Source organism: Cupressus sempervirens, chromosome 4, assembly GCF_028749045.1.
Source record: "Cupressus sempervirens isolate cs-2001-9-10 chromosome 4, ASM2874904v1, whole genome shotgun sequence".
Taxonomy (NCBI): domain Eukaryota; kingdom Viridiplantae; phylum Streptophyta; class Pinopsida; order Cupressales; family Cupressaceae; genus Cupressus; species Cupressus sempervirens.
In genome coordinates, this window is record NC_143121.1 from 839,597,086 (window position 1) to 839,610,475 (window position 13,390).

A 13,390-nucleotide genomic window follows, 5' to 3' on the forward strand; every position below is an offset into this window, starting at 1 on the left:
CAACTATGCACAAATCCAATTTTGGTGAGTGTGGAAGAATTGCAAAAGGTTGTAGTAGATATCACAAGGGAGAAGGAAAACACACAAGAACCACCTTCATAAACTCCCATAGCTATAGTAGATGAACCAAAAGAGCAAGATGCATAGGATACAACTGCTAAGCTTGATCATATAGTCACAACAACAACTACCAAGAAGCCAACAAAGGAAAAAATAAGACAAGATGTTCCTACAGCACAAAGCCAAGGTGCATCTCCTCAAATCATCATTATTGATCAAGGCAGTAGAGAAGAATAGAATGAAGAGGATAAAACCCCTAAAGAAAAGGAGCAAGAGGCAATATAGACATTGGTGAACTTTCCTACCTCATGGACTCCTACTAAAAACTTGAGCACCAGTGCAGTATCACTACAGATTTTAGCACCAAGCTTAAGCTCCACCAAGGTTGCAAGGGTACTTCACTATGGAGACCCTACACTTGATGAAGAAATAGTCATACCTAGTTATGACTCAAGGACAATGAACCTAGCATAGATAAATGAAGTGCAAGAGGCACTAGAGAGAAGGAAGAAACAAGAGATACTCATAAATGAGTATAGATAGAAGCAAGCACTTGTGGAAATCAAAGATATATTTCTTGATGCATTTAGCTTGCTAGTACCTAATGAAACCAAGCCCATCATTGAGAAACTGTCTAACATAGTGGACTAGGTACAAAACAAAGACCTTGATACTAATGTTAAGTTATTAGAATAGTCTGAAAAGAAGTTTCAAATGAAAGTCAATGAGAAAATATCTAGTGAAATAGCACTTTCACAAGTTGAATTGGCTAAGAAGGTTGAAAAAGTGAAGACAGTACTTGAGAATATCTTCTCATTGTACTCAAAATTGTGTGACTCATCATTATTCACACAAGAAACTAGCCAAAGGATATTGAGCTTGGAATGAAATCTCAAAATTTCTAGCACACAGCTACCCAAAGATCCAGCTTAGCGTGAGAAGCATTTTGAAACTATGCTTCACACATAGAAATAGTTAGCTGTATTAACAATAGCAGAGGCCAATGTTAAGGCCAAATTGATATAGATTCAATCTTCCATTACCCCACATTTAGAAGTAATCCATAAAGAAATAGCCTATGTATAAAATGTTCTAAAGAAAGACCCTAATATTTCTACCCTAGAAGGCCTAGTACATCTTGTAGCAAAGGCAAACATCTAGCACAAATCATTGGAAATTGCTTTAGACAATTGAGATGCTTCTCTAAAGATGATCATGGAGGTAAATAAAACATTTTTGGCTAAATATTCTATTCATTCTTAGGACCCTTTGACATAAGTGTCAAAAAGGGGGAGATATAATATTTTGGGAGGGATATTATGTGAGATAAAGGGGAGATGTAAATAAGAATGGTTATATAATACATTCTTTTATGGAAGTAATAAAGAATATCCAAAGGGGGAGATATTTAGATTCACATTTTGAGGGAACAAAGCCAAAAGGATGCAAAAAATACAAAAGGATGTGAAATGGGGAGCATAAACAAAGGGAGAATACAAATAAAGCAGAAATAGGGTACACAAATATAGAGGCAAAAGAATGATAAGGAAAACAAGGCAAAGAGTATCAGATACATCAACATGAGACAAATTCAGCACAAGAGTTTTGGTTACAAGAATTGGCACATCAGCTCAAGGGGAGTTACAAAATTTTTGAGGTATATAGAATTTTGAACAAGTTTTTGAAGTTTTGTACATATGCCGAACATAATATGTAGTATACTCATAAGAGATCAAATTCACAATATTTAAGTTAAGTATTTTTTCCACTCATGTCAAAGGGGGAGATTGTTGGTCTCAGATTGGTTTCGACAATTGAGTGTCAACACACTTAACCAATTCTCAAGATGATATCGAGTATAATACAGAAGTTGAGTTACAATGTGTGCCAAGCCAAAGATTCAATAAGTGCCAAGTGAACTTCAAGTACCAAGTGAACTTCAGGTGCCAAGTGAAGTTCAAGTGCCAAGTCATAATTGATGTTTAGTCACTATAGATGCTGAGAAAAGAATAGATGTCAAGTGAAAAAAAATTACTATAGGAGCTAAGTGAGCCAGTTTTCCTATGTGTTGAGCATCATCAACTAGTAAGTAATGAGTAACACAAAATCAGCATATGAGTTTGTATCTTCACAAACTCAGATATAAACCATTTTTGAAGATGACATAGGATGAATCTCAAAAGATCTTGAAGATAAGATTGAATCTTTTGCATTACCTATGTAATCAACATGCAACCAATAAGAAAAAAGGAGAAGGCATGCAACCAATAGGAAAAGTGCAAGAATTGATCAGGAAATGAAGATTTAATAGTGATCATAGATTCATACCTAACCCTAAGTCTTCAAAATCTTTAAAAGGAGGATGAAGCATATGAGAAAAGTGTATGGGTGAATTATAGTGAAGTGCATAGGGGTGTAAAGACTTAGTGAAGAACAAAGTAACATTGCAAAATCTAATTGATTGAGAACACAGTATCAGAGCTTCAAAGAGAGACACATCAAATCAAGAAAGGATCGGAGTAGTTAGAGTAGAATGAGGATCTAAAGTTAGTAATTAAGGATTGCAAGACATTAGGTCAAGACATTCTACCATAATTTCTAACCATTGTATTGTGAGAATAGAAATCCTATGTTGATAGGCTGGCTTAGTAGCTATATTGGTTTAGTAGCCATATTGTTAATCCTTAATAGGATTGTAAATCCTTTAATAGGGTAGAATTCCAAGTGAATGTTTGTAAATACTTTAACCAAGTCAATTTTAATAGGTTGTAAAGTCTTTAATAGGATAGGCCTTTCATAGGGCAGACCATTGGAAGTGGTCAACCTTTGTAACCTTGAACAGTTACATATTGTTATAGTGATACTTTGTGGGTGTCATCCCCACCCCAGTTTTACCTTCTCATTTTGAGGGGTTTCTGGGTTACCAAATTTGTGTGCTATCTATTTTCATGCATGTCTTTACTTTTATCTTTATTAGATGAATTAGATGCATGTGAACAATTTCAGCTAAAAGATTTTGAAATGGTTAAAATTAGTTACTTCTGATTCACCCCCCTCTCTGAAGTAAATCTTCCCACATGTAAATTCCATTACCTATTATCTATAGAAGGAGTATTAAGGAAATCATATATACAATTGAAGATAACTAGAAAGATCCACAAAAAGGAGTCAAAATATATTAAGTCAAACAACATGATAGGGTGCATTGTAAATAAATTTATAAAATAGACTGGGGGAATTCCTCGCTTGGGGTTCCCTCAAGTATTCCCTTGTCTAGAATTTGTAATGGTTTGTGCTAAAAACTATGATGAAAACATAAAGACAATTGTGAATCAAACTATACAAGAGACAATTTTGTTTATCATGTAGAGTGAATTTGGTAGACTAGTGGACCTAGGGTTTGAGGAAAAAAACTCAACCCACATTGACCTGGAAAAATTGGCAGAAACACAGGACAAGTTATGTTAAAAAAAAAAACATTGTTATATAAAAAGGTTAGCAGATGGATTCAATCTGCCTCATGATCATAAACCTCCTTATGAATTTGATTTTTTTTTGCAGTGGGTTTAGGATATTGTATCTCTACTATCAATGTCTTTAGGTTTGAAAAGTAACAAGAAAGTGGGTGCCAATGTTTTGGAAATGATTTTCAATATTCATTTTCTAAAATAGCATGTAAGATATAATTATGTTGGGTGCATTGTACATCACATGAACAAACAATTGTAAATGACTAGAAGAGGATCAAATCTACTGTCACAAAAGACATTTAGATACATGACCTACTTTTGTAATGTTTTTTTATCAAAGCATCATCACATTTTTGAAACAAACAAGCTTCAACTTAAGTTTGATAAACCAATATTTGAATGGACATATGTGATTAGGATGGGTGATCCCCAAGGAAACTGCAACCACTTTGTAGACTTCTTTTTGGCACCACTTTATCATAAAATTATAGTAACTTCAATGACTAGATTTCTCATCTCTTGTAAATGATTAATTCAACTAAGAAGTCAAATTCAATTGGTTGACTAGTACTTTATGGAAGAGTACACTAGTTTAAGATTTTATGGTTTAGCTATAAAACCCTACAAAATTCCAATACATGTGATAGAGAGGGTATTTTCATTGGAATATGTCTGAAAGATGGAAAGCACAGATGTATTGTGGTCAACAAAAGAAAACCATTTTTCCTTCCTTGCCTATCAAATGTAGAGGGTTCACATTTGAGAGAAGAGCTCGGTACAAGAATTTCTTGTAGTTTTTAAATTTGATGTTTCCAAGCACTGGTAGTATGATCCATAAACATAATTTGTACAAAGCTTGTACAAAATGGGAACTCCACAAGAAAATTTCAACATGAGAGTATGCCATTGATTGAAAGGTTTAAAAATATGGACTCATGGGAAGAGGTCAAAGTAGAGATGTGGAAATGCTCCAGTAAAAACAATATTTCAATATAGGAATTTTTAGCACAAATTAAAGAATTGTACAGATAGAAAGAAAAAGTACAGCTTGTGACATCCTACAATTTCTACTAGAAAGAAAACCATCCAAGTAGAAAACATCTTCTAGATGCCATAGATAAAGATTATGTAGCTGCACATTGGTGTCAATAAAAAATTAATGTGTTTTCAGAGATGAGTAAGAATCTTGGCAAACCTAAGATCTCTATAGATTTTCAAGACTTGTCTAAGGATGAAATATTTACAAATAATGGGATGATGAGCATCCAGATCAATAGCAACACAACTTGATGTAGATGATGAAGGTAATAAGTGTGAGGTTTGTAAGGATCCTTCATCCACCACCATAAGCACTATTACTGATTCCATTGAATCCACTGCTCTAACTACTACTAGTTGTAGTACATTTGATTCAACTAGACAATATATTGTACTTAATTAGAAAAAAAGGGAAAATTATGGCATAGGGGAAAAGATGATAGAAAAAATGGGCTATCCAGGTTATGATGGGATGAGCATAATAGGCCCAGGAAATTGGCATTCACTCCTAATGCTAGAGATACCAAAACTTGATCATAAACCAATCATTGGAGATGAATCAAACAAACCATTAGGTTCTTCAAAAAAGGGTGAACCCATTCCATTATTCATTCAAGGTGGATTTGTAACCTCCCAAGTTGTTTCATCTTCAAAAAGTATGATGCAACTGAAATTTGACCAGATCTCTACAGTTGAACATCACTATGCAAAGAGGCAAAAGGTTTCAAACACTCATATTGATAGAATGCCAGTCACAGCTCCCTCAAAACAAAACCTTCAGAACAGTCCGAAATCTCCACTTGTTAGTGATAGTGAGGTAGGATTAGGAAGGGGTGATGTTGCTGGTAATCCTTAAAATGCAATTATTACAACCTTGGGCATTGGTGGAGACAAGTACAATGTTGCAAGTGCTCTTTCTCCTTTCAAGCATCATATTGTATCAATAGACCCATATTTTGAATTCAATAATTTTGTAAAAAAATTCACAAAAATGAATAGACAAAATAATAAGGTATTCAAGAAGGATGTACTTGAGGTGGCTTATTCTCAAGAACCTGCATTGAGTATGATATTTTTAACATATAACACCAATAAAGAAGTGATAGAGTTTATGATTGATTCTCCCCATACTTAGGTAATAATCCACTAGAGAGAGATAATCCATCATATTTTCATGTTAGCAAACTATCTATGGATTTTTCCAAAGTAAAAAATGTGGACAAAGTTAGTTTGGCAATAAAGACCAACTTTGTGGTCTATAGTTCACGTTCAAGATGGAGAGAGAGAGAGAGAGAGGCCTCGAGAAGGCAATTGAAAAGTTAAAAGATGACCTAGAAAATGCAAAGGAAAAGGAGAAAGAACTAGATACAAGGTGCAAAGAAATAGAGAAAATGATTACAAGTGCTTCCTCTCAAGGATCAAGTGTATAACCTCAACTAGAATATATGGATGCAGAAATGAAAATTCTGAAGGAACAACTGGAAAAAAGCAATAAAAAGCTAACTAATGTAAATGTAGAGAGAGAAGAAGAACTCAAGATGTTGAAGAAACAATTGGAATAGAGAAATAAGAAACTCATGATACTCTGATCCATGTTAATATGGAAGCCAATGTAAAATTCAAAGAACTTAGGAAGAAATTGCAAGAATCAAATAAACAACATGAGGATGAAAGAGTATTTGTAGTAGATATTTTCAAAAAATTGGAGTCTAGTGGACATACAATTAGTAACATAAATAAGGAATTAGAGAATGAGAGGGAAAAATCAAAACAATGGGAAGAGAAAGTAGAGGAAACAAAGAACTAAAGTGAAAAACAATTGTCACAAATGCTACACGAGGTATAGAAGGCTAATAAAATAATCAAAACCTTCAAGAACAACTCATTTGACTCAAATGAAAAAATAAAATATTCAGTCAAGATAATTAAAGAAAAAAAGTGGGGAAATTATGGAAAATACTGATAGGTTGTGTGATTGGTTTGAATTACATTAAAGTTTTTGAGTTGTTTGTGGGAGTATAAAAGAGAAAATTGAGAAGAACAATGACCTTTTTAAGCTTGAAAAGACTGCAAGATAAATTATACACATAATCAACACACATAGTGATAGATATTTGGCCAACGAAGGAGTTCATGACCACTTTAGTGAATTAGTAAAGTCATAAGCTATGATTCAAAAGTTCCAAAGAATAAAGGAAGGAGAGGAATATTTTAACTCAATTGGGAGAAAACTCACCAAGATGGATGACAAAGAAAAATTAATGACAAGTCTTGGTTTTCTGAATCCTTTCTCTAGTAATTCATCAATGAAATTCATTGGAAGGGAAGCTTACCAAAAAGAGATGGAGGAAAAAATGATGTCTAAAGTAGGAAAGTTTCCTTAGGTTTCAACTCCTAAAGGCATTTTGAATTGCATCAAACCATTGGAAAATCTAAATGCACTATTGGATGCAACATTTATTTCAAGTAAATCTTCCGAAGATGGAAGTATGATAAAGTTAAAATGTTGACTTTACAGTCATGTTTGTTATTAGTGTCAAATACTTATTCAAATAGTTAGTATGTATTGAGCTTATTGTATAGTTAACAGTGTTAACCCATAATTTTAGGCTTTACTGAGTTCTACAGTTACTACCGAGTTCAAGGAATAGTACTTAGTTTGCATCGCATAGGTTCTACCAAGTTGGTGATCAACAATGTAAATTGAGCATCTCAGTGTATGTCAATTTCCTCAATGCAAACCAAGTTCATCAGTACTTACCGAGTTTACAGTTGCAGTGATGTGAATCAAGTGTTAATCGAACCACTCAGTGTTAACCAAGTGATTTAGTTTATATTGAGCTTGATGTGATAGTTTTGACTGAGCTATGTAGTGTGAATCAAGTGATTCAGTTTATATGCCAAGTTTTATAGTATTCACTAAGTCATCAGTGCAGACTAAATTCAAACTACTTGGAAGTGATCAGTATGGACTGAGCTTCTATGTCTACTAAATGCATGAAGATGTTGAATATCAAAACCTCACTAAGATAGTCTTTAAAATCTAAGATCTTGCAGTTGGTCTAACTTTGTGTATTTTCTCTAAACTTGTATTGTAGCTAACTTTGTTGAATTATAATTTGGATTGGTATATGTAATGTATTATATCACATCCAAAGATATATGAGATATAATATATTGAAGTAATGTAATAGGTAGAGAAGAACAAAAATTGCAAAGTACAAAAGACTACAGTAGTATAAGGAGCAACAAAGATTATCTATCATAGCAAGGTGATCATTACACTCAAAGAAATCTCATTCAACAAACCAAGTTACAGATCAGAGATTAGCCATTGTTTCATCCTAACAGGTGGATCAATTAAATCCTTTCACAAGGTAGACATAACAGTCTTTTGTAAATCTCTTTACCAAGTGCATACTTCATTGTATGTTTGTAAATCCTTTTGCAAGGTGGACCTAATAGTCCTTGTTGCTCCTAATAGGCAAGATCATCATAAGTGATCATTGTAAGCTTTAACAAGCCAACTTTATAGTACAGTACTAAAGCTTGTGGGTATCATCCACACCCCATTTTTACCTTCTATTTGGAATGTTTTTGGGTCACCATATTGTGTGTCAAAATTGTTATGAATGTTTTGAAGCTTTCATTTTTTTATGCATGCAATTAGATTTGAATATACAAGAAGGAGTAATTTCTAATAAAGGATTAAGTTTTATAAGTTACCAATTCACCCCTCCCCTCTTAGTAACTTAGCCTATCACGTATATTTCTAACAATTGGTATTAGAGCATTATGTTTCTTAGGGAAGAACTTTAATAGCTTGAGAAAAGATCAAAGGCTATGGAGGTACTCAGACTTGATAAGGCTATTGACAATGAGAACCTAGATTTGGAATTGGCTATTGGAAAACTCAAGAAAGAAAAGGACCAACTATCTCAATCCCTGAAAAGAAGAAAATATCTTGTAATCTAGATGAATGATAAACTCTACATTGAAGAAAGAATTGAAGACATCCATTCAGACAATTCAGATGAAGCCAATGAAGCAATCAAAGAGCTATTAGAGAAAAATGGTAACCTTCAAGAAGAAGTAACAAAATTGAGAAGAGAGCAATAAATTTAGTTAGTAAGATTGTGTGAAGTCATGGAAGAGAAAAAAAAAGACAAATGAAGAGATAGAAGGAAATAATAATGAAATTCAGCACCTATCCATTTAGCAAGTAGACTTCATTAATTAACTCATCGATGCAAATGAAGAAATCATGAATCTAAGATTAGAAAATGAAAAATTGTTGAATGAACTAAATGCTAAAAAGTAAATCAATGAGAGGATGATGAAATCTCAAGAAAATATTGATCAATTGAATGAGAAAAGCCATTATGTACAAAAATGAAAAGTAGGAATTGGATATATAGAAGAAGGTGATCCATCCAAGCAAGGAGCTCAAAAGAATCAAAAACCTACTTGCAGTCACTGTGGTAAGATAGGCCATCCATCAAACAAATGTTGGAGCAATGGGAAAACAAAATTCAATGGAAAATGTTACAATTGCAATCAACATGGTCATAGAGCTAATAAATGCAAAGAGAAATCTAAATTTGAAGGCAAATGTCACACATGTAAGAAGCATGGGCACAAATCTTTAGATTGCAAAATTGAGATATTGAACCCAATAGAATAGATTGTAAAAGCTATATTTGGTTGGGACTATAACACTTGGTGCAAATGTCATTTCTATGGAGAATTTGGACACAGTGGAATGAATTGTGTAAAACATCACATAAGGATAAGTGACACTACCAAAAGATGTTTCATTTGTACAAAACTTGGTCATCTTGCCAAGAACTATATGAATATTGGAAGAACTGAAGATGAAAAGAAAGCCAAGGCTAATAACATCAGAAAGAAAATGAGACAGTAATGGATTCCAAAATCTTCTAAGAATGCAAGTCTGAGCAATGATAAATATGTCACTCAAGAAATGGGTGACTCAAGCATTTCCACTTGATCTCCCGCAAGGAGAACTAGAATTGGGATTCTAAATAAGACATCTTACATTAGTTCCAGTCAGTAGAACAAAAAGATCTATATTAGCATGAAAGATGCAAAGAGATCACTGAGCATTCAATAAATGCTATTCTTTACCAAGAAAAGTTAGATTATAGACCCTATCGAGCATAGTCAGGAGTTACTAAGATTGTTGTGTGGACACTAAGTCATGGATGACTATGTTGAGCATTTAATTCAAGCCAAGTGGAAGGTAGCCTATAATCAACAAAGTGATCATACTCAGAATTTATGGTGATTGGAAGGAAAAATTTGATAAAAGGGTAAAATTGAATTCATTTCTCACTGTAAAATTTTGAGAGCTATTTGTGCAAAGTGTTCTTAGTGCATCTGACTGATCTATATGAATTACTATTAAATTTTTTTGTGTTCTCTCAAACCCTACCAATAAAAATGGCATCCACTAGTAGAAAATCAAAGAAAGGATCTGATATGTTGGTTCGAGGCATGGATGGAAGGCACTAGACTTCATGCTAAGTCTAGTTATCACAGAAACCCTAGATCTGAGTGGAGCACACTCTAAAAGTCCATCAAAGGTATTGTTGATAAATGACATTCGTATGCATTTTTTTTGTGCTATCCAAGATATTGGAACCTTGGAAATGGATGAAACCCTAGAGAAGCTATGTGTGAATGGTGTGTTGAAATTGAAGCATCAACACCTTGGAGCCAAAGGTTTGACTCATATTCTGCACATGCCACAAGATTTTTAGATCAAATGGATAAGATTTATCCTTGGTCAACTGTGGTTGGACAAACCCATTATAAAAACAAAGAAGATGATCCATAGGATCATTGGTCTTCTAATGTTGGTAAAAGAAAAAATCACTAAAACCCTAAGTTGGGTTGGACTAGGAAAGAAAATGCTTACCAAGTGGGATGGAAGGGGAATGAAGATCAGCTATGTTATGGATATGGAATTAAAGTCTGAGATACATGTCATCATGCAAAAAATATACAACTCAAGCATAATCAAAAATGTATCATGGAAAGCAATGGATCTTGCATACAAAGTGGTCAAAAATAACTTGTCACTTGACCTTGCCGAGTTGATGCCGAATTAGTTCAAAAAAAATATGGAGAGTATAAGAACTTCAAAGAATAATCCTTGTAAGTTTAGTTCACTCTTAACTTTTCTATTGTTCTATGTGCAAAAGTTTTTCCCATCTAAAGGTACCGTCATATGTAGGAAGGATGTACCTGTTCGATATCATATCAATGAATATATAGCTGAAATGGGAGAAAACTATACTAGAATTATAGATAACTAATTTGATGCATTTAAGGACAAGATGAATAATAGATTTAGGATACCAAAGAAACTTTTTGATGATTACAAATATGATATTTGTTTTATAGTTGATTGTGATAAAGTATATATTCAAGTAGTTAGACTAAGAAATGTATGGGTCAAGCCTCTAGGTTATGAGGTTAACATTTATGAAACCAAGTATATTACTAAAGCACTATTAAATGAGCCTATTGACCCAAAAGCTACATACTTTGGTACCCATAATGAAACAAAGGCCATAATAGAACTTGAAATAAAACTCCCTCAAGCAGTCAACAAAGGAAAGAAGAGAATTGCAAAACTAGAAACCAGTTCCACTCTCATGTTTCCTAAAGGCAAAGGCGATGGCATTGAGGGTGATGAAGCAAAAGATGAAAAAATTTAGAAGAAAAAGAACCTATAAAGAAGAAAGTTAAGGTTATTATAACCAAACCTGCCAAACCATCTACTAATGAATTCACAAGGAGGGCATCTAGGAAGAAACAAGGTGGAGATGTAATCTTCAAAAAGCCACCACCCTCTTTCTAAGAAATGTTGAAAGAAATTGACACTGGAGTCAGTATGGTAAACTTCAAAGCATTAAGATATGAAATAAGAACTGTAGAGGAGCAAAAGAAAATTGAAGACATGGTTATGTCTAAGCTAGGAAAATGGGAATATTCTCTAGATCAACTTACTCAACAAATTCCAACTGAGCTAATGGAACAGATAAAGCTAAGATGGGAGCATGCAAGGAAAATTGCTAAAAACATATATTAGCAGACCTTGAGGTAACTCATGGAAAGCTTGAGTGATAATGAAGTAAAAGACTCCTTGAAGAAGAATAAAGAAAAGGTTACCTTGAAGTTTAACACTTGTCTAATATTAATCAATGACATTGAACATGTGGTAAGGAATGCCACAAACACGTGGAAAAATATCTATAATCTACATAAGAAGAGTGATTTTGTTGTTAATGTCAATGACAAGGAAGATGGTGGTGAAAATGAAAAAGATGAGGAAATTGATGATGAATATGTAACACATTATAATAACATAGATGATGTGGAATAGGAATAGGGACAAGAAGCTACCAAGGAAGATTTACCTAAAGTTCAGAACATACATGAGACCAACCCAGAGAAAATTGCAGCAATGGTCATAGCTTCACTTCCTCATTCTCTGAGCAAAGCATTGAAAACATCAAGACTAGAGAAAGGTACTATGAGACTGATTGTGTCAAAAATTCCAAGTACCAACACTCAATCAATTTTTTCACCTATTTAGCTTAGTACTTCATTGACAAAAGTGACAAGCACTTCATCTACTAAGCAGTCAACACTTCATCCTTCATCTATTTTGATTATACAAGGTATTTCATTAATAAGTATAGGGTAAAAGCACAAACCTGTGTCACCTTTTATAAAGAAATGAGATATCAAAATATGATAGTTCAACATTAAAGACAAAAAAAAATGGTATTTTTGTTTAGAATATGAAGATGATGTAAACTGATGAAATGTATAGAATTGGATGAATTTTATGCCTATAATTTTTCTAATTTTTTTAAGTAAGAATTTATTAATTTTATTTAATTTTGAAGTCCCTTTTTTAACTATAAAAAATATATGGTGTAGTTCTCATCAAACAAGTATATGCAAATCATCTTTTTTTGTTCTAATTTGAAAATATATTATAGATGACATGTATAGCTAGGGAACCAAAAAAGAAATAATTATTATATATATATTTTTTATTTTTTATAAGTACTCAAGTTCAACCTTATCAGAATCCAATAGTTTTTTCCTCCTGTCAAAACTTTCCTATGAAATCTATACTTTCTTCAAAAAAAATTACATATTCATGATGAGGATTCTCTCCTCTAGAGATAAATATGATTTACTATTTTTTTCCTTTTTTGAGGGAGCATCTTCTAAAATGTTGAAATATTGACTTATAATATTTTGAGATTATATCATATTATATCTAATCAAAACACTCAAAAATTTATATAATGATGATATTGAATTTGAGATCTATAAAGGGGTATTTTTAGATTTTGAAAGAAATTGAGTTTTGGTATCATAAACGATGACATAGATCTATGCTTTTATCTTACAGTATCTACTTTTTCAGCCAATCCTACTATTTCTACCATTGTTTCCATTCCTAGCGTGAAAATAATAAGTATAAAGAAAGTTGAGACAAATCCTCAACTGAGTACAAAAATTTTAGTAATGGAAAAGAGAAAGAAGAGGAAATTGATCTTGATGAGAAGATTGTTATTCTGAATTGGGACATCTTCAATCTTAATCCTAATCAAATGCATATATTTGGAGAACTACTTTAGAATAAAGCTAAGTAGTAGAGGATTAGAGAAGAAATAAATAAAGAATTTCAAGTGCTTGAAGATGCAGAGAATATTCTAGCAGACACACTCAGCATGGAGGTTGACACTTCTCAACCAATTTTGAATCAGTTA